Source organism: Mustela nigripes, chromosome 4 (genome assembly GCF_022355385.1).
Source record: "Mustela nigripes isolate SB6536 chromosome 4, MUSNIG.SB6536, whole genome shotgun sequence".
NCBI classification, from domain to species: Eukaryota; Metazoa; Chordata; class Mammalia; order Carnivora; family Mustelidae; genus Mustela; species Mustela nigripes.
Window position 1 is genome coordinate 177,372,553 of NC_081560.1, and position 22,303 is coordinate 177,394,855.

At 34.8% G+C, this 22,303-nt stretch overlaps 1 protein-coding gene and 1 pseudogene across 1 annotated transcript in view; both read left to right on the forward strand.

Annotated features, from left to right (window-relative positions):
- The window catches only part of ATRNL1 (attractin like 1), an 806,361-nt gene that overhangs the window by 524,628 nt on the left and 259,430 nt on the right, over positions 1–22,303 (forward strand). The gene's annotated exons all lie outside the window — the stretch shown is intronic.
- LOC132016928 (U2 spliceosomal RNA) lies at positions 5,858–6,070 on the forward strand (annotated as a pseudogene).

The window sequence follows — 22,303 nt, forward strand, 5'->3', positions numbered from 1 at the left end:
TTAAAGATTTTATTTATTTATTTGACAAAGAGAGATCACAAGTAGGCAGAGAGGCAGGCAGAAAGAGAGAGAGGAGGAAGCAGGCTCCCTGCCGAGCAGAGAGCCCGACGCGGGACTCGATCCCAGGACCCTGAGATCATGACCTGAGCCGAAGGCAGCGGCTTAACCCACTGAGCCACCCAGGCGCCCTCAATATACTATTTTTAAAGCAAAAGCTTATCATCTTCTACTCTTTCTAGGATTGTAACTATCTTTTCCCTGCATGTTCTTATTTTCCATCATGGATAAAGTTATATCTTACTGTACTCCATATTCTACTTTTTTACCTCTGGGAGTGGCCATGATCATGTACACCTCCTGTACCTGCCTTTAATATTCAGCTTCAAATCCAAGATGAACTTGGATTAGCTATTGTTTGCATTTTCCTTAATTCCAGTTAACTAAAATAAAAGTTTTAGGGGTGCCTGGGTGGCTCAGTAGGATAAAGCCTCTGCCTTCGGTTCAGGTCATGATCCCAGGGTCCTGGGATCAAGCAACGCATTGGGCTCTCTGTTCGACAAGGAGTCTGCTTCCCTTCCTCTCTCTCTGCCTGCTTCTCTGCCTATTTGTGACCTCTGTCAAATAAATAAATTTTTTAAAAAGTGTTTTAGTCCTCCTCTTTGGTGTCATAGGTAGACTGATACCTCACTCAATAATGTCTCTAAAATATCATTTTTATTATAAGAGAAATATGTGTCTCTGAAGGAATAGAATCGTGGATAATGTAAAGAACTGGTTGTGTTCTGCCATGTTAACAGCATATCACCGTTGGAGCTTGTACTTTATGAGAATATCATCTATTTTTAAAAATTAATTAAAAACTTCAGTGTGTTAGATATAGGATTCCACTATAAATCTGTGTTTATGAATGTACATATTATGGGACATACCATATTTTATGTTACTTTTATACTTCCTTTGACTTAGAGGTCTTTAATAATATCTTAATGGTACCAAAGCAAAACATTCTTTACAGCTAAGAAGACAAAGCCTCCTTTTGACCATGTCATTGCTGCTATCCTGTACTTGGCTGTCCTTTTTGTTGTAAATTAAAATAGATGAAAGCTGTCGAGCCAAGTCAATGATGGAGGCTAATTTAATGTGATATAATTGATGAACTCTAAATTGACCCACTTTTCCTTTTTGAAACACAGTGAGTAGAGCTTAAACTTTCAGAGTATTTGATTTATACTCTTTGTCACATTGATGTTGAACAACTCATTGTAGTGATAGAGAAATAGCGATGAACTCTTTTTATGGATATTTCCGTAGTTTCTACATATTTGGCAGTGCAAAAGTCAGAGAAATGGACCCAGGTTAAATATACTACCTAAGTAACCCTTAAAAAAAAAAAAAAAAAAAAAAGCAAAGAAGAGAAGAGAAGTGTTACCCAAGACAGAAGGAAGGGGGTTGTAGAGTTTACCAAATTAATACTAAAGAAGTTAATCAAATGCGATGAAAACAATCAAATTATTGCAAAAGGAAAAAAAATAAAGTAAAATAAAGTCCAAGTAAAATATTGGGCTTGTGTCACCATGATTTTCATAGATTTTAGAGAATCTGAATTCCCTTGAAGCAGAATATATGCCAAAATTTTCAATCTAGGCATCTCAGCATGATGAATCTTCCCAGCATCTGGCATGCAGATAGAGTTCAGTAGAATTGGAAGGGTGCTATTGTTGTGTCTGAGTATCCAGAAGAAACATAAGAAGGCAAAAAAGAATGACTATCCAGAAATTATCATTACTAGCAATATTTGGTTCAGTGCTTTTTCCAGGGGTTATGTCAAAAAGACCATCAACGGTGCACATCCACAGAACAGTGCTTTCTGCTTACACAATCTGTGTAGGATAGCTAACAGAGAGGAACAAGGGGAAAAAAATCAAGACTTACTTAAACAATATCCACATACCTTTTACTATTTGGCAGAAGTGTTAGTGGCTACACTAAGGTTGCTGATCATTAAATTTGGCAGTTCATGAATTGAGATAGTGGAGCTTTTCTGTAATCATTGATCAAGCAGTGTCATTCTCATGAGAGACTGAGATCACTTGGGAAGTGAAGGGTTAAAAATAAAATTTCAACCAAAAAGCTGAAAGCAGAAGCATCACACAGCTGCCCAATGTGAATAGAACTGCAAATCCAAACCATAGTCTCATTTGTGCAGTAATTGCTTTCTTTTTGATTTTTGTTTGATTGTATTTTGGTTTTGTTTTCTTTTGTTTTGTCTCATTAATGAAAAATTACAATGGCCCTAAACCACATGGGCAACCAGAAGAGTTCTTTTGGACCATGCGGTCCAGTTGACGGACTGAGAAGTCCATCTTATAAAGAGTAGTCAGCTACAACCTACTGAAATATTAGTTCCCTGTTTGTGAAAAATTATCAGGAGAAGAAAGCCAAATCCTTCCTATTAAACTTCTAAATTATCAGGACTATAAGAACAGTTTGTTGCCAAGAAAATGAAAGGGCCAATAAAACTAAAGAGAATTATGGAGTAAATTCTTCAGAAATGGAAACCTCTTGCCAAACTCAGTTCAAAAACACTGGTGCATGAATTCAGTCAAGCAGATACATTAAAAAATTTTGTTTATATCATGTCAGGACAATGTCAAAAAGAATAAAAAGCACTGTGATCGGTCTGTTAAAGGACAGTGACAAAAATCAGGAGCAGACTATGTCTGTTACATTCGAACACTCTTACTGTTTAGTAGGAGTTTTCCCTTCCTTTAGCACTTGTAACTTCATGCAGTCTTGGTTCTTTAATCACCTTTGCGTTTAAGCCTTCTTGTTATTTGCCCACTGTCCAACCTCCGAATATCAATGCTTATTGTATTTATGGAAGAGAGTCGTATGGTCATCACAGTAGATGAAAGGGTGCCAAAATTTTCATTCATGACTAAAAGAATAATCTTGGCAAACTAGAAATACAAAGAAATTAAATGATAAAAAGTATCTGTAGAAGTCCAATACAGAGAAAACATGGTACTCAGTGGAGAAAGATACAAAACACACCTTTTAAAATCATAAACAGGGAAAGAATTCCTTCTATCTCTTCTTCTCTTTAAAATTGTGCTGGTGCCTTTAGCCAATGCAGTTAGTTAAGAAAAAAGTAGAAGTTATACTAAGATCACAAATAAATACACTTTTCATTATTTATAAATTGTATAATTGTCTACATAGAAAATATAAATGAATACATTAAAAAATTTTTGTAGATAATAAAAAGTTAGCAAGTAACCAGAAGTACTCTAAATACACTCAAAAAAGTTTATATAAAAAGCAACAAATAGCAATTGTGATCTTTAAAAATATTATTTATAGTAGCAATAAAAATATAAGCTAATTAGTATGAATTTTAACAGATGTGCAAATTTTTTTATGTAGAAAAATATGAAGTTATAGGATAATAAACTTGTATAAAGTTGTATTGAGAAATTTTAATGAAGATACAACTAAATGAAGAGAAATTCCTTCATGGATAGGAGGATTCCATTAGTGAAGTTATCAGTTCTACTCACACTGATCTATAGATTTAATGAAATTTTCATTGAAAAAAGTTTTTATAGAACATAAAAGATAACCTTAAAATTTCCACAGAAGAACAAGCATCTGTCAGTGCAAATCACTGGGGATAAAAGAAAGAAATTATAGCCTCACAGAACAACATGGATGAAAGTTAGAAACATAAGTTAAGTGAAAAAAGCAAGTTGTAAAGTATTATTCGTAGCTAGAGAACATTTTAAAAACAGTAGAATGTGCGCGCCTGGGTGGCTCAGTGGGTTAAAGCCTCTGCCTTCGGCTCAGGTCATGATCTCAGGGTCCTGGGATTGAGCCCCACATCGGGCTCTCTGCTCAGCAGGGAGCCTACTTCCCCCCTCTCTCTGCCTGCTGCTCTGCCTGCTTGTGATCGCTCCCTCTCTGTGTCAAATAAATAAACAAAATCTTAAAAAAAAAAAAAAAAGTAGAATGAGCCTAAACTATTTACAGTGGTGATTATCTTTAGAGTGGGGAAGCACAGGAATGAAATAGTAAGAGTAAATAGATGGAAGGAAGTTTTAGTAATGTCTAGTTCTTGAGTTGGATGATGGGTTTAGGGGTGTTCATTATATTATGCTTTTAACCTAATGAGTATGTGTAATGTACACATTAACTTATAAAAATAGGTCAACAATTATTTTAAAATAATTGATATTAAGTAAATAAAAGATGGAAGCAGTCCAAGTGTTTATCAACAGATGAATAAGCAAGGAAGATTTAGTGTGTATATATATGCTGTGGAATATTATTCAGCCATAAAAGAGAGTGAAACCTTGCCCTTTGCAACAACACGGAGGGAGCTAGAGAGTATAATGCTAAGTGAAATAAGTCAGTCAGAGAAAGGCAGATATCATATGATGTCACTCATGTGTGGAAAGCAAGAAACAAAACAACCAAACAGAGAAAAAAGAGAGAGAGAAAAACCAAGAAGCAGACTCTTAACTAGAAAGAACAAACTGTTGGTTACCAGAGGGAAGGTGGGTAGGGGAATGGGTGAGATAGATGACGGGGATTAAAGAGTACATTGGTCGTGAGGAACACCATGTAATGCACAGAAATTTTTAGTCACTACACTGTACATCTGAAAGTAATGTAACATGGTCTGTTAACTATACTGGAATTATAATTTAAAAATTTAATAAAATCAAATAAATAAAAGAAAACCACGATACTCTAGAAAAAGATGAAACGATTTGGGGGAATTTCCTTTCCAGAAATCAAAATTAACTGTGGTGCTTGCGTAAAGATACATCACTTACGGAATTGAATAGAAAGTCCAGAAATAGACTCCACATGAATGTATGGAAATATATGGGAATTTCATTTATGTCTTTATTTGCATAATGGTGGGGAAAGAATATTTAATAAATGATGGTGGTACAATTGATTATCCATATGGAAAAAAGGAAGAGGAGCCCAATTTGATCATGCACAAAAATTAATCTCAGATGGGTGAATGGTAATCAAATATTATTTAAAGTAAAAAGCCAAACCTTTCAATTTAAAAAATTATAGGACAATAGTTTAGCAAAGTTGAAGATACACATCATGAATTTGTGGGTTGCTCTCCCAAAGACACTTGGACATGTGCACTAGGAGATTATATATAAAATTTTTCTTGGCAGTATTATTTTTGATAGCAAAAGCTAGAATTAACAGGTGTCCATTTATAAACAAATTATGCTATATTTGTATATAGAATGGTATGAGTAAAAAAGAGAATTACCTACATAGAGAGTCATCGACATGAATAAGCCTCGAAAACATAACACAAGTATCCCCCACTTTTTGAAAGCTCACATTGGGCCACTTGCTTTTACGGAAGAACTTACATTACTATGGGTTTTTGCAAACAAAAGAAATCTGAAGAGGACTTTCACTTTTATGAAATAGGTGAAAGTCAAAAATAGCACTCAGTGTTTTACAGCCATTCCTTAAAGGGTCAGCACACACTCTGAGTCCAGAGTGTAGTCCTGCTTCTCCCCATGGAAGTGATTCAGAGCCTTCCCTGGGAATGATACTCAGCGTCTCAGCATCAGGCTGCCAGAGCTCTGAACTGTGTCTGTGAGCATCTGTGCTTTATCTCCATTTATTTTGTGCATCTGTTAGCAAGATGTGTCCTAAGGTATCAGAAAAGCCTCAGGAGAGGTTATTTTGGGGCCTGGGAATGCTAAATATTTTTTTCCCATTTAAATTAATGGAAATTGCTTCTTTGCTTTAAGGCCATTTTGGCTTATGAGACTTCATAGGAACACTCTACTTTCAGAGAGTCGGGAGGATCACTTCTCGGCCTTTTGGCTAAGATCAAGTGTAGAATCTGTTCTTAGCAGTTCAGAGAGTGGGGGAACGTGTAGTGTGCAGGCGAGCAAACTGCTGGCTGTATAGAGCATGGAAAGAATGAAAACAGTTATATCTAAGTGTTTTATTGTTTAGCGATATGCACATTTGTGGGAAACTATTTAAAATAAAGAGAACAATCCACACAATATTCAGGATATGGTATCATCTGAAAGGATAGTGATATAATCCAGGAAAGTTACATAGGAGCCTCAAAGATCTCGACCGTTCTCTTCCTTAAGCAATTTCAAGTACATGGATGTTCATTTTGTAACTTGGTTTTCTAGGGCTGCTTCAGCCAAGTACCACAAACTGAGTGACTTAAAAACACAAATCTATTGTCTCACAGTTCTGCAGGCTGTAGGTCCAAGATGAAGATGCTGGCAGGGCTGCTTCCTTTGAAGGCTATGAGAGAGAGTCCCTTCATGCCTCTCTCCTGGTATCTGGTGCTGGGCTGGCTGTGGCTTTCCATGGCTGGCAGATGCCTCACGCTGGTCTCTGGCTTCATCCTCACATGGCTTTCCCCTTTGTCTCTGCCTCTTTGCATTACATACTTTTTTTGGTTTTTTGTTTGTTTTTGTTTTTTTTAAGGACACCAGTCATATTGGATTAAGGACCCAGACTTCTCCGGTATGACCACATCTTAACCGATTATATCTGGAAGCACCCTATTTCCAAATAAGGTCATATTCTGGGGTCCTGGGGGTAGGACTTCTAGGTATTTTTTGGTTGGGGAGGGCTTGATTCAAGCCATAACAATCATTATTCTTCAAGTTGTATACAGGAGTTATATATACTATTTTAAGAAATATTTCATAATTTAATTTTTAAGAAAAATATTAGCCAGGATACATTTTTAAGCAGTTATCACTTGTGGACAATAAAATGTTTGTGTCTTGCAGTAAATGCTTTAAATTGAAAAGCAGAAGCTACCATACCTAGACTCTCCATCTTCTGTAGAACGCTTTGAGATATGGGTTTCAAAGGCTTGCCGACCTAACTTCGTTTCCACTGCTTTCCCATATGTTCTAAGGAAAGCAAAATGTTGTCTATTCCATAGTATTTTATTTTATTTTATTTTATGCCTTCACATTTCCTATTCCAGTCTTTCTGCTTAATGTACTTTCATTTTTCTTCTCTATTTACCCTCCTTCCTTCTCCCCTTAACCTCCCTCTCTCGGATAACCGTAGTTATCACCTTCTTTTTCAAAATTCGTCCGAAGACCTTCATAGCCCACCATTTACTTACTCTTCGTATGAGTTAAATGACCCTTCTCTTTTGCTCCCATAGCTGGTATGGATTTCTCTTTCATGGCATATTTAAATTATGTGTTTTAAAGACAGGTATATCTCTTTTCTACTTGCCTGGCACAGTCCCCAGAATCTGGTCTGCAGTTAGTAAATGCTTATTGAATTAAACCAATCACCTTAAATAGATGCATGTAGGTTTCCCTTGCTCTTCACTTTGACCTCGCCTTATCAGACTGTCTGTTTCCCTCTGAATCCTAAGAACTCAAGAACTAAGTCTGTACACTTCTGTTTTTCAAGTGTAAGTATACATTATAGTCATTCCAATACAATAGACATTTTTACTTTTAGTATCACAAGTAGAAATTTTCTTCTTTATGTCCCAGAAAGCAGGATTGGTTAAAATCATAAGGTTTTGATAAAGATAGTAAAGGGAAGGAATATGCTGAATATTACTTCTCAGACCAATGCTATCTTTTCATTTTGTTGAATTTATTGAATTTTATCTCAAGCTTCATTTTACTCTAAATGTGTTCTTCACCACAGGCTAACTGCTTGCTTTGGTTAATATTTAACATTTAAAATATTTTATATTACATCACATTGGGTAGTGAAATGTATACCCACTTTAAGAGTTCTGCCACGTGTTAAGGAAGAGCTTAAAAACACCTGTAGAGTAAAATACATTCACTCTTCTATTTTTCTAAATTTCCTAGTCAGGTCACAGGGATTATGATAGAAGAAACTTTCCGTGTGCATTCTGTTTGGTTTCTTTTCTGAATAATTTTGACAACTTTTTCCAGGCTGGACAAAATTAGTTTGTGTAATAATGCAGGTTCTTGACAGACATAGTCATACTTAAGATCAATCAGTGTAGAATGTTAATTTTCCACACCTCTTCTTAAGGTGCTTGTATCGCTCCAGGCTCAGGCCTTCTTCCACATACCTATTGTATTAATTTTCTGTGACTACTGTAACAAATTACCACAGTTCTGCTGAAAAAACAAATACATATTTATCCCTTACAATTCTGCAGGTCAAAATTCTGAAATCCACTTTACTGTGCCAAAATCAAGGGGTCAGGGCATACCGCCTCTGACTGAAGAATCTAGGAGAAAAGGCTTCATCTTGCTGTTTCTAGCTTTTAAAGCTATATTCCTTACATTCCTTAGTTCCTGGCCCCTTTCTTCCATCTTCAAAGCCTGCTGTGTCTCTTCTTGCTTTAAAGTTTCCTTGCCTTGTCTTCTCTAGTCAAATCTTTCTCTACTTCCTTCTTATAACAACACTGTGATTGCATTTAGGGTACCAAAATTGTCTTCACCTTGTAGGCCCAGTTCAAAATCCTGACACTGAAACATTAAGTGAAGATATCTGAATTGTCTCCTACCAGATGGCAAGCTTTGTCATAGTACTCCTACTCCTAATCTAATCTAGTTTTGAAGGCTAAAGAGTTAAATATGCCAATTTAAATTCAGTCATAGTGCCATGCAGTGTTGGATCAATGGAACTTGTATTATCTAGATCGCTTCTGATGAGAATAACTACACACAATCAGATCTTTAAAATTGTCCTCTGAGCTATTTCACTGGCCTCTGAAACAGATAACTACTCTGGTTTCAACACCAACAATTTTATTTCCATTTAATTAAGATTCTTTAAATGCTGTATTCACTAATTTTTCCAGTAACTCTTTATAAGTTTCCTAAATTTTATTAAGAATATACATAGTACCTGGGAACCTGGGTGGCTCAGTTGGCTGAGCGTACGACTCTTGATCTCTGCTCAGGTCACAATCGCAGGCCTGGCTCAGACTCTGTGCTGGGTGTGGAGGCTGATTAAGATTCTCTCCCTCTCCTTCTCCCCCTCCCGCCATTCTCTCTCTCAAAAAAATTAAAGTATATGTAGTACCAGTTAAGATAAATAATTGACTATTGGCTATTATTTATCTTAATTGTAATTATTTACACACAGGATTTCTCCTAGAACTCATTAGTACTTTTATCTCAAGCAAGTACTAATCCTTGCCACTTTTATCTTGTAGTGTTATGTAATATATATTATAAATAATAGGCACAAATACACCAGCTTTTGAAAATACCAAAAGTTATTACTCTATTACTTTATTGGCTTTGTTTTTCAAATCATACATTCTTATGGTAACAGTTTCAACAGTTGAGAGTCTTCAAAAGAATGATGGAATATTCTCCTTTCTTTGTTATAGAAACCTCTATAGAAAAGTCAGGAAAAATATAAATTAAATGAATTAAAATTCATGTTCTAAAAATAAAACATCATTGTATTTCCTCCTGGACATAAAGATGTAGGTTAAAATGATATAGGTATATAAGTGGGATCATACTTAACGGTGATGTTTTTGTTTTGTACTTCATGCAAAATATGAGATTAATTATATTGGTCCTCCCCCATTCCTTCATCCCCAAACCCAAAGTAAATATTTCAAATCTTATTTTTATCATATATAATTTTACATATGAGTTTATATATGTGTGTATATGTATTATCCTGGTTTTACATGTAATTACATCCTTGACATTTTCCAATATCATTATAAATTCCTTGAAAACATAATTTTAATGGTTATATAGTATTTTACTTTTTTGATATTCTAGTTTATTTAGCCAAATTGTCTCCAGTTTTTCATTATTTTAAATTGTACTTTGTCTGGAATTTGTAAATGTTGCTCTTTGACAGGAATTTGTAAATCTTGCTTGTGTCAATGATTATTTTATAAATGGGAGTCATAAGGTGGACTTAACAGACTCAAAGTATGTTTGAACATTTGATGTTCTTAGTATCTATTAGCAAATAATTTATCAAAAAAGCCAACTGACTATTCTTTTAATACAATTACTGAAGTTCTTCACTAATCTTTGCAAATTAGTTAAAAATATTCCTTAATGTTTTCTTATAATCAATTTTTATCTTATGAGTCTCTTCCTTTCAAATTATTTTAATTACATATATAATAAAATTGAGATAAAAGTCATCATTCATCCTGCTGTACTAATATTGGGGAAAGACATAACTGCTGGGATTTCTAAAGGTGGCAGGAAATACAGGGTAGAACTGAGAACCTTTTACCAATTTGCTGAAGGCTATCTCAAGCTTCTAATTTTGTATAGATCAGAGTTGTCACCATTGCAATAGAGAGACAAGGAGAACAGAAGTAGATCTCTTAACTAGAATTGTTTTGTGCCCTTTTAGCAAATCCTAGATATCCTTTGTGACTCACTATTCCCTAAGGAAATTAGAGCCTGGCATGGCAAGGTTCTTGTGATGGCACAATTATTTTCAAAGAGTAACATTCCTCAAGGGAATTATTGCTCTAATAAAAAGATATATCAATAGATAATAAAAATACATTTGAAAATTCATGAACTCTTATTCACTTTTTAATACCATTTATTTGAAAGAATTAAGAGATCTTTTTATACAAAGAGGGCATTGTTTCCAATGACATTATACTCATTCTTCCTTCCTTTTTGTTTGCACTAAAGAAAATCTTACCAAATTTGATACATTATTCTCTGAAGGTATGTTTGCATCATTTCCAATTAAATGTTTTAAGTCAGCAGTATACAGTGAATTATCATAAATGTTATTGTAAGTTCAAGCTGAAATGTTAGCAAGAGAATTGCTAACGGGCAGCATTTAAACTCTTATTGACTCTGTGTATTTTCTAATGTCTGTGGTATATACTACTTAGACTGATGAGCTTTCAGTAGCTTCCAACTTGAATTAATATATGGTGTTCATCTCTCTTTTTGTGTTTTGAAGTCAATACAACATTTAAATTGGAATAACATTTGCTTATTCATCTCACTTTTTTGAAGGAAGTAGGCAATGATTCGGGAAAATAAATTATAATTTTTTCCTTGGGATCCTTAGAAAAGAAATATGCATGTGTTTTGTTGAAAACGATGGCATTCAGTGGATTGAGTAATAATTTATGGTTTTTTTTTTTACTTTTATTACTGATAAAAACTCTTCTCTAAAACAGTTGTTTGAAAAGTAGGAGAGACCAATTAAATTTTCAGGTGTATTTTAATAGTATCCATAAAAATTCACTTACTCTCTAATAATCTATATATTTCTTTGACTCTTGACCCACTTGGCCTTCAAACTGTTGATGGATATAAGGTGATTTCTTAATTAACAAAGCCTAAAACATTCAAATCAGTGGTAGAATTCTTTTGGCATTTGTTGGCACGTGATACACTTGGATATCATGCTTGTCCAACATATACTGCACTGTCTGTTGAGCAAAGCTTATGACACAGAAATGATCAATGCAAATGTAGTTATGTTTTTCAAATCTTGGTAACTCAAACTTATCCCAATGTGTTTGAAGGGCAAAAACTTGTTTCCTATAGTTAAATGTAAAAAGTTGTAGAAAAGGCAGGGTAGAAAAAGATCTATGGAATTCAGAGTTGACATAATTTGAGTGATTCCAAGAGAATGAAAGCAGGAAAGAGAAACAGGTATGGTGTTTGACAAATGAGAAGGAATGATATGCAGGAATTTGTAGTATAGAGAAATAAGGGCCTTGTTTATTCTCATAAAATGTTAATTGTGAAGTGAAAGAATTATTCATACCCAAATTATTGTTTAATTCTCATAATATGGTTCATCAAATTCAGCAATTCCTTTAAATATCAGCTTTGCCTCGCAGACTTCGTGAAGCCTTTAGTACCAGTCTAGTCCATGCAGATACTTTTTCTAAGATCATAGTATTTGTTTATGCCACTCATTTAACATGTGATCACACATTTACATTTCTGATTTGTTTCATCATTAAAATCTTCTATTGCAAGTTAACATTTCTTTATTTAAATCTCAATCTCATAAGGATAATATAAATCTGGAAGACAAGTGCTCTGTCCTATTTCTTGCTAGTCTCTACAACCTTAGCAAAAATCTGCATATCTCAGTTTTCTATTGATTGAGCATAACATACACTATTTTTCACTAAAGGAAGTCACTCACCCATATTAAGAGAAAAGATAAAAATATCATTGAAAACATTCAAAGATTTGGGTGAAATTTAGAAGCTTTAAAACTTGTAGATTAGTTATTTATTTTGGTCATGTATAGATCTGAGATGGAGGATTGGTGTTTGTGAGTCAAGGTAGTATTCATAAAAGGGGATAGTAAATGGAGAGGGAGTACATGAATGGCAGTTTTACTTTTAGAGTTGGTGGTTCTCATGAGTATTGCACTTGAACTCCAAGGTATATCCCTTGAGCTGAAAATGTGTGTAGTCATAATTGCATGACCTGTGATAAATTGTCTTTGTCCCAAGATAGATTACAAAACTGGCACTGTATCAAGATAGAGTAATTGTAGAAGAATAGAAACCATCTGGACATCTGCTAAAGGCACACACCACAGAAAGCTGAAGATATGATCAGTTCTTGAGTTGCTTTGCTGACAGCTTCAACTTTCAGAAGGGAGACAGAATAGTGGAAGAAACTACCAACCATGCTGGGGGTGTAGAAGTTTTAAGGAAAAGAAAATTGATTTCATTTTAGAGTATATAACAGCAAGGAAAATGAATATAGGAGGTATTACACATTTTAGCAAGATAGATTATACACAATGGAATACTATGCAGCCATCAAAAGAAATGAAATCTTGCCATTTGCGACAACATGGATGGAACTAGAGCGTATCATGCTTAGCGAAATAAGTCAAGCAGAGAAAGACAACTATCATATGATCTCCCTGATATGAGGAAGTGGTGATAGATTTCAAAATGTTTAAAGAAAAGCTATATTCGTTCAAATGGAAAGAGGTGCTAAAATAAGGTATCCTAATTAGCATTTATTTGTTTGTTTAGTTACTAAAGCAAAAGCAGTGGTGTTAGAAAGTCCAGAGCTATGAGTCAGTTAGGACTTCAAAACTGAACTATTTTTCTTTTTTGTTAGGATAACTTGGGTGATACAGCAAGAATAGTCTACAGGTATGATATATCTTGACTTCAGCAAGGGATTTAACAGTATCAGATGTTTTGAAGAAGATAGAGAAATGGACACTTGGGTAACAATACAGTTATTTCTAGGGGATAAGGACCAATTATTAGCACTCTCCTCTCTATTTGAATTCTAAGCAAATGTGAGCTGAACAATTAAATAGCAAACCTAATGAGTTTGAAAAATATAACTTCAAATTTAGTCACTTGCCATGGATACTAGACTAGGGCATGGTTTACCTCATGGAGATCTTCCCAGATAAGAAATTATGAGATAAAGGAGCAGAGTATAATTCACATCATCTGAACATACCCCCATTCATCAATAGAATAAATCACTCCACCTGCTATGGTCAACCTTGGGAGTGGTTATACACCCTGGGGAATAAACCAGCAATTTGTCAGGATAGCTCTGTACCCACCTTCAGGAGGAAGGATGCCAATTCCTATCACTGACTCTCTGGGTATTCTCCTGGCACCCATGGTGGTCAGTTTTGATTTCATATCCAGAAAGCTCTGAAATGGGTTGGAACAGTACATATATCAAGCTCATGTAGTACATAAATCAGCTCCCATGATACTCCTGGTAATTTATCTGCAATGTATTCTCAAATTATGTCTCACTAGTTATATGACCACACTAAATAACTTATTAAGTACTAAATGCTGAATTAAATGATAATTGCATTAAATACTAAAATGCATAAAGTTAGATCAATATTAAAATTTCAACAAGGAAGAAATGCCCTAAATTGAAGAGTCACCTGCCCTTTATCAAATTTCAAGGGGAAATTATTAAAGCTTAAAAGATTTTGATTTCAAGTTAAAATCATAGGTAAAGTCCAAAGTAAAATTATTTTGCCTTTGTGAGTTAAAAATTCCTCACATAAATTCCAAAAACTATCCTTCAATATTACTTATTCTATTTAGTCCTTGCCAGAACCATTCTCCATTCACATGTAGAGTTGGGATTGTCTCTTACCAAGATGCATGAAAATTTCCTTTCAGTTGTATTAGTTCAGTAGCAAGTGTTTCATAGGCCTTATTTTTAAAGAATACAAATACGTACTAACTCACAGAACATTTTCACAGCACTGGCCCCACAATTACCAAAGTTAGAAAATAGGCCAATATTTAGCCTCTACTGGAATTATCTCAAGCAAAATTGTGTTTCCCAGGGATGCTCAGATGGCTCAGTCAGTAAAGCGTCTGCCTTCAGCTTAGGTCATGATCTTAGGGTCCTCAGATCAAGTCCCACATTGGGCTCCCTGCTCTGCGGAGAGCCTGCTCCTCCCTCTGCCTGCTGCTCTTCCTGTTTGTGCTCTCTCTCTCTCTCTCTCAATCTCTCTGTTAAATAAGTAAATAAAATCTTATAAAAGAAATTGTGTTGCCCAAACTTACGTCTTAGTGTTGTCAAAAATCATAGCAAAGACTCAGTGGTATCTGAATTAAAAGGGTCTCTGCAAGTTAAGTGTGAGAAATTTCTAAGCAAAATATTAATGTTGATCTTAGGCTTACTTATCCCTTAGACAGTTCTTGCAAAGTTTAGAAATTTGTAATGGTATCAGCCACGAGCACCATATTCAAATGCCTTTTTTCCCCACACTGTCTATTCAAAAACCTCTTTGTTTCTGTTTACCTCAATAATAAGTTGAGAATGCCTGTTCTGGCAGGTAGCCCCCATGAACGAGCATGTCCTTTCTAGTTCCCTGCAGCTGTTGCCACAGCACATCATTATGGCATTGCTCCTGAGGAAAGCTTGGTCTCTCAGATTTTATTAGAGACAATCTGAGACCATGTGGTGAAGAGTGACCTTGAGCTTGTATTTATACCACATGATTCCAAGATGCATCCGTAGGTTCTTCCTTGGTCCTAAATTAATTCTTTAATTCAACAAATATTTAGTAACCATCTGCAATATACCAAGTACTTTTTGACACTGAAATTTTAACATGGACAATGGGACCCACTCCTCATATGAAATGTATACAAAGTATAAAAATTAGGATTCAACAACATATGACCCAAAAAGCTTTACTTTAGGGAAAGATCTAGGGAGGCTATGTTTTGGATAAATTTTTACAGTGGGAAGAGGATGATTTCACACAGTCTGAAAATAAAAGAGAGTGTATACCAGCTGTGGAACTTCTCGGGTATCAAATAGCTATTTTCTCCCAGGGTGGATATTTGAATATGGCCCATGAAAATAAACCAGATATTTCTAAATCCATACACTTCATCTGTTCTATCTTTTGACGTCACTATAAGGAGGGAACTCTATAACATAAAAAGCAAAAGTCATTCTCTTGGTGGCTTTTATGATTTACCTTGTGTTGCTAGAAAGTAAGGCAATTCTCTGTTCTGATAGTTCTCTTTGTCATCCAATCTTACCAACCTGGTCAGAGAGTGAAGCAGAGGCTCAACACAAATGATAATATGGGGATAACTGTTCATTATGTTAACTGAGGGTTCAAAATATCAAAGACAATTCTGCACTCAAGGGAAAATAGGATAAAAATAATAACAACACTAACACATGAGAAATTAAACAAACACAATGTAAAGTTCTAGATTTAGATTTAAAAACTCAGTTGTAGAAGTTTTAAGTTGGAACACTTGTTTTGATCAAAGTTCACGTGAGAAAGACCTGGAATTGTTGATTGGGTCCAACAGTACAGTTGTTCTAAAAATTAAAAACAAAAACAAAAACAAAAAACTATTTTAAAGCACATGTAAATATGGAATACATTAAGAGAAATACTTCTACCATATTCTACACTAGTCAGATCACATCTAAAATATGCGTTCATTTTACATTTAAGAGGAACATTGAAAAACAAAATGCTGAAAACCATGTTAAATGAGAAAGAGTTTTGTGCTTTTTATGAGACTATGAGTAAACTCCTTGAGGACAGGACTATATTACATATGTCTAAAGTGGCAGTGTCTGGCCTTCTTCCCAGAACATTGAAGTATTCCGTAAATGTTTGTGCATGAATAATGAATGCAAAATTTAAGATATGGGAATTGTTTAATTTGAACATATAAGAAATTTCAAATAATAAATATTTGAAGGAATTTTAAGGAGATTAAAAATATTCTATTTAACTTTAATGATCCAAAAAGATCCCAAGAATATAAATTTTTGTTCAGTATAATGAATTCTAACTGTAGTATAAACCTTTTGGGGGAAAAATACTGCCTTCATAAAAAGCAATTTTTTTGCTAGAGATAAGTGAGGATGCTAGATAACCATTTGTCAAAAATTTCAGAGCACTTGGGAACATTGGACTAGGTAACCTCTAGGATTCCTTCCAATTCCGAGAATGAGTTATTTCAAGGAGTCTGCGATGACCACTGATTTTTCTTACAGTTTGATTTTTATGGTATAAAATACCATTCTGAGTACATAAGAAAGGCAACTTATATCAGTCGTAATTTGTGCTGCATCTAACTGTCCTTCACATTTAAAAATCCAAGTGATTGAAATTAGTTTTAAAAATATTTATATCCTATCTCCTTGCACAAAAGATTAAAAACAAATAACTGCATATTAATCTATCATATTGATTCTTCCATGAACAAAGTAGGTATCTTTCAATAGGCTATAGAAAATCGTAATTAACAGATGTCTTATTTCACAAAGAAACATTTTACAGAAAAACCATTTTTGGAGTTTCTCAATATTGAACCGAAAATGGCTCCATTCGCTAATAGCAAAATAATCACATTTTCCTTAAAGGAAAAAAAAAAACATTTTAATAATATCGATTAAGAGGAAAATGCCAGTGTTTGAGTCACTTATGTCTCCAGGAAGATTTAAGTACTTCTTCAAGAACTTTAAAATTATTGTCACAAACTACTTAAATGTCTGACATGAACCTTTTATACAGTAAATGTAAAAGCTAACTGGATTATGTTGCATTTAGAATTTCTTAACCTAGACGCTAGCATATTGTGGTTCAAAAATGAATCTTGAGCTTCGTATTGATTCCCAGAATCATGGAGAGAAAAAAGTACTTCTTTAGTAAATTAATTCTTGAGAGGGGGGAAACGCGACTGAAGGATTGATCTGAGCTTTATTGTAAGAAGAGCCTCCAGTCATAAATTACCAGCACACAGGCAGGAGTCGATGTGTCGTTTCTATTGTAATCAGCTGCTTTTATATTTCCACTTGTCAAGGTTGACTTGATCATATTGTGCACGTCTTGGATGTCAAAGGCATTCATTTGCTCTTCTTGAAAGCAGGACAAGTATTTCTCAGACAACTTAGACCTCTAACTTGAGGAAGTAATGTATTCTGCAGTATGAGTGTGAGGGTGTTCTATGAGGGGGGAACATTTTTTTTTCTAGCACATGTTTCAAAATTTGAAGTTATCCAGTTCCCATTTTCACTCTTTGAGGAGTAATATGTATTAAATATCCATTCTGGGGATCTAGCTTTTAAATGACCTTTTCAGTACTCATCCTTTTGCTCATTTTGATTTGCTCAGATAAATTACAACCACCTGGCCTTTTGTATTAAAGAAGGTTACATACAAAATTGACCTTTTGATACTTATTGGGAGATCTAAGTTCATTGTATTTGAGATTAACTGCTGTTACTGTTTTCTTGGTTATGTCTTAAATAACTTTATACGAGGATGGTAAAGCTCGTTTTTTTTTTTTTTGTTTGTTTATTTTGTTTTGCCCATTTGTTTCGAGCTATTTCTAACACCATAGGGATAGACTCTAAACAATAAAAAAGAAAATATGTTTGAAAAAATAATAAATATGACTTCTTTAGATCATATAATGTCTGATGATTTATATATATTATTTCAATTTCTCTTAACCTTGATAAAGCCAAAATTATCTTTTGACCATTCTGCTCCTTGCCACATTGCTTAATAAGACTCAGCTTTCCATCTGTTTCTTGAGTACTTTAAGGTCAGACTTGCCTCCAGAACCTTCCAGTTGCTGTTCCCTCTGCCTGAAATGATCTTTTCTAGCTTCCCTTGTTCCATTCACCTAATATTCTACTTCTTCCCCTGCATTTTCTTGGCCTCTGTTTGGTTAGGGTGGGCATGTGACTATTTATGGGCCATAAGGTATGTCGCTTCTGGTTTGAGGCACTGGAAAGTCCATATAGGATCCACTAGCTTTCTGCCTTTATACTCAAGGAATCCTTGGGTTGAGATGCAGAACCTCAAGACTGAAGCAGTCTGTATTACTGGTTTACCAGATAGGAAGTTATTTACATCTGTAGAAGATTTTGTGTGAGCAAGAAATAGACTTTTCTATTTTAAACTACTGAGCTTTTGGGTATGCATGCATATCCCGAGTTTCAAGGTTTTAGGTTAAATGACATTTCTTAGGACACCTTCTGTCATCATCCTACCTAAAGCACTTTCTCCTTCTGCTAGCTCTTTCTCCCAATCATTATATGTTTTCTGCAGTGGTTTTCTGGTAATATTTTATTTAAGTATATGTTGAACAAACAAGACTTCTGTATGCCGTTAGTAATGATTTTTAAGTGTCTAGAGTAATCTTTAAATTGGCAATCAGCACTTTATTTTTGACTTTTTGTTTTAATGTCAAGAAGTGCAAACAAACCAAAATAAAATACCACCTTGCAAAGGTCCATTGTATTTCCTATTGATCACCAGAAAGGATGGTCTCATATCAAGCAATAGCTGAGTTCTTAACTTTTCTACAGAAATCCATTCTGTATGAAATGATTCCTTTCATTCAGAAGTGAGGTCATCTTTGGCAAAGTCTAAATCAACGATGCCTATCTTTGTCACAAAGAAAGGACTAAGAACCCAAATTTCAGAATTTCCTGAAGTGACCTTCAAAATTCTACAATATTTTTACATGTCTTAAAGTTTTTGCCCACTAAGAAATAGGTAAGTCTGGGGCACCTGGGTGGCTTAAAGTCTCTGCCTTCGGCTCAGGTCATGAGCCCAGAGTCCGAGGATCGAGCCCCGCATCGGGCTCTCTGCTCGGCAGGGAGCCTGCTTCCTCCTTTCTCTCTGCCTGTCTCTCTGCCTACTTGTGATCTCTGTCAAATAAATAAATAAAATCTTAAAAAAAAAAAAAAAGAAATAGGTAAGTCTTTGTTACTTTCAAATCCAGCCTGCATAAGTATTTCATCCAACATCAGAGTATTGTCTTTCTCTAGTCTCCTGGTAGATGGTCTAGAAGAGTCCTGATAGGGTGTTTTTTTTTTTTTTTTTTTTAATATCATGTAAAAGCTTACTGAATTTAGAATCCAAAGAGTCACCTTTTATATATGTAGGAGCTGAGTGATTTAGTGCAGCAGTGTGGTGAGTGGCTGATGGAGGCTAGTAGGACTGAGGAAGCAGGTATTGGTGGTAGCCCTGCCCCCTCCCCAGACCCTTCTGCAAGTCAGGAAGGACACAGCCTTTGGCCATAGTGGAGAAGTGGGCAGCAGCGATTCCCCCCGACCCCAGGGGGCGGGGAGCACGTATCCCATGCACCCCAGAGGTAAAAGTTCTTTTTCAATGAATGGATGTTCACAGCCAAACTTATTCACTAAGTAGATGAAGATATGAATGAACTCTCTATCAAATGGTTCTAAGAATGGCCTTTTACAAAGGAAGGAGGGAAGGAAGGAAGGAGGAGAAGGAGGGAAAAGAACAAAAGGGGAATGGAGGGGAGAGAAAGGGAAGGGAAGAAAGAAAAAAAATCTGCTCAGAATTTTAGTTTAAACTCTTTAAGATTCATCTTTTGGATGCCAAATAAAAAAGAATTTCAGAATCTCCTTTTGTTCCTTAATTAAATTTCTTGATAAGGCAGGAGACTTTACTGAGAATTATTTTCTTATTGCTGATGCATGAAGAGATGACATATAGTCATACTTCTTTTTCCATTGGTAAATTAAATAAAATAGGTTGCTAAATATAAGATAAAAAGAAATATATAAAGGCATATCATCTGCATTATCAAAGTGTTGCATGGGAAATCAACTATCTATTATTAAGATACAAATTATTTTCTTTTGAAAGAATTCACAAGATGGAATTCTTCATTGATGCAGGCAACAGGCACACACAGTTGATGGAAACCAGGAATTGGCTATGCTGGGACATGTTAGTATTTCACTTAGACAACAGAGAAATGCTGAAGCTACCAATTCTATCCTAACTTACTTCAATATGTTAAAAGGAATGTTAGCAAAGATTAGCAGTTTCTGGAGTGGATATGATAATTTGATAGAAATATTATTTCACTTTTCTTTGTTTTCTCCACACCAACATGAACTTGATCTTTCCAAACAGAATGGTTCTCTCACGGTTTATCCAATGATACAGAGCTTAACTGATTTGATGAACAACCTTGTGGGTGCTTTAAGAAATAGCTTTTGTAGTAAGAAAAAAATCCCAAACTTTGGTTTGGTCTAACCCTTTCAGATTAAAGGGCTAGATCCTTTGGTCTAAACCCTTGCAGATTAAACCATACAGACTTACAGTGATTGATACAGAGAGACTGTTGTCAGGTGCTGTTTCCATTTTCTTGGCTTCAGACTGCAACTGGGAAGAATTGTGCCATGTAAGAAGTACTATTTTGGCTCCTATGCATGACCATGAATACATAAGGATAAGGAAGATCTGTCATACTTTCTTTGACATTGCCTAAATTAACCTAAACAAAGACAGTCCATACTTAACTGCCCTACTTATAAAAGTGAGATATATTTTCTTTAACTCCTGTCAGTAGAGAGCTTTTAAGACCTTATTATAGGCAAATGATGGTGATACTATCAGGCCATACAGTTTGTGTCACTCTGCTCCTGATAGTATGGGCAATTTTTAGAGTTCCATGAGAATTATACTACATGGAAGCTATTTAAAATCAGAAAGGGGGCACCTGGGTGGCTCAGTCGGTTAAGCGCCTGACTCTTGATTTCAGTACAGGTCATGATCTCAGGGTTCTGAGATCAAAACCTGTGTTGGGCTCTGTGCTGGGTGTGGAGGACTGCTTAAGATTCTCTCTCTCTGCCCCTTCCCCCCTCAAAAAACAAAACAAAATAAAGTAAGTATATTCCATCTAGAATATAGGTGATGTTGTACATACAACCTCATAAACATCAAAGTTTAAGAACCACTAGCTTGTCATCAACAAGCTAGAGGAAGAAATAAAAGGAAACTTTATAAATAGATGTTTAGTCCTTTGAACCCATTCTGCTTTTAAGATATATTTCAAGTTCTTTTTTTTTTTTCTTATCCAACGAATAGGGATGTATAGAGAATCCTAAAGTAGTCTTACTTGCTTTCATTATTCATTCTATTTTATTTTTAAGCATTAATATCTGTTGAGAAATTTGTCTGTTGAAAGAATTTAAGAAAATAGTAGAGTTACATTCTGGTTCTAGATGAGGGGCAATTAGCTTCTGAAGACAGTAGTAAGTTAAATTATTGAATCCATTGAAATTGCAAAGAAAAAAATTTTTTTTTGAAAAAAAAATTTTTAAGTAAACAACTATTTCAAGAGTAACATAGTCCCAATAGGTCAAAGATTGCAGAAGTCTAGAAAAAGGTAATTAAAGTAACCTGAATAAGAATGTTAAGCCCGGCCACTCCCATAAAATGCTAATACTAGTTTCAAACCAGAAGACTGGGAAGCGAAACATTCCCGCTATTCTGAATAAGAATTTGAGACTTGCACCTTGCAGATTTAGTTGTCTGAAATGCTAGAAATCATACTCTCCTAATTTAAGGATACAAAAATTTATTGCCACTTCTTTTTACTTCCTTGCACCATCCTAATACCAAAATAACAAAATTAATTGTTCACCTCCATTGCTTTATGTTAGCTGTATTTGTGTCAAACACAGCTATTGATACTATACAACAGAAATACTCTTTTTCATAAAATGTTGCTTAATCTCTTATTGAAGCACTTTGTTCATTTTGGTATGGAAGTTCAAGAGTAATGACTAAATCATCTTGATTGCACCCTCCATGCCTTTCTAAAATCTTGGGAGTGTAATTGCTATTAAAAATACAAATACATTATAATGACTTTATGGCAGTTTTTTTTTTCCAAAATTTTTGCAGTATTACAATAAGGTAAATGAAAAGCAACATGAAACCTGCCATTGATTTGTTGGGTCCACAAAATTGCCCCATTCAAATATATATA